This window comes from Phacochoerus africanus, chromosome 9, assembly GCF_016906955.1.
Source record: "Phacochoerus africanus isolate WHEZ1 chromosome 9, ROS_Pafr_v1, whole genome shotgun sequence".
NCBI lineage: Eukaryota > Metazoa > Chordata > Mammalia > Artiodactyla > Suidae > Phacochoerus > Phacochoerus africanus.
Genome location: NC_062552.1, coordinates 81327212 through 81328153, shown reverse-complemented (window position 1 = coordinate 81328153; position 942 = coordinate 81327212). Strand labels below are relative to the sequence as shown.

The following is a 942-nucleotide window of genomic DNA, read 5'->3' as shown; positions in this document are numbered from 1 at the left end:
ATGGAACCAGCAAATTACACCAGGCTGTCAGAATTTGTTCTCACTGGCCTATCCCAGACTCGGGAGGTGCAACTGGTCCTGTTTGTTATATTTCTGTCCTTCCATTTGTTCATCCTTCCAGGAAATATTCTTATTATTTGCACAATCAGGCTTGACCCCCATCTGACCTCACCCATGTATTTCCTGTTGGCTAATCTGGCCTTCCTTGACATTTGGTACTCCTCCATCACAGCCCCTAAAATGCTTGTAGACTTCTTTGTGGAAAGGAAGATCATTTCCTTTGGGGGTGCATTGCTCAGCTCTTCTTCCTGCATTTTATTGGGGCCTCAGAGATGTTTCTGCTCACAGTGATGGCCTTTGATCGCTATGCTGCTATCTGCCGCCCCCTCCACTAAGCTACCATCATGAACCGACGTCTCTGCTGTATTCTGGTGGCTTTCTCCTGGATGGGGGGCTTCATTCACTCTATAATCCAGGTGGCTCTCATTGTTCGACTTCCCTTCTGTGGGCCCAATGAGTTAGATAGTTACTTCTGTGACATAAGGCAGGTTGTCTGGATTGCCTGTGCCAACACCTTCCCGGAGGAGTTAGTGATGATCTTTAGCAGCGGCTTGATCTCTGTGGTGTGTTTCATTGCTCTCCTCATGTCCTATGCCTTCCTCCTGGCCATGCTCAAGAAACACTCAGGCTCAGGTGAGAGTACGAGCCGGGCCACATCCACTTGCTACTCCCACATAACCATTGTGGGGCTAATGTTCTGGGCCATCCATTTACATTTATGCTCGCCCCTTTGACTCATTTTCCCTAGACAAAGTGGTGTCTGTGTTCCATACTGTGATATTCCCTTTACTTAATCCTATCATCTACACATTGCGAAACAAGGAAGTCAAGACAGCCATGAGGAAGCTAATCAACAGATACATTTTATGTAGAGAGAAGTAA

General features: G+C 46.9%; 1 pseudogene; it reads left to right on the top strand.

Annotated features, from left to right (window-relative positions):
- Nucleotides 1-942, top strand: LOC125136427 (olfactory receptor 4M1-like; annotated as a pseudogene).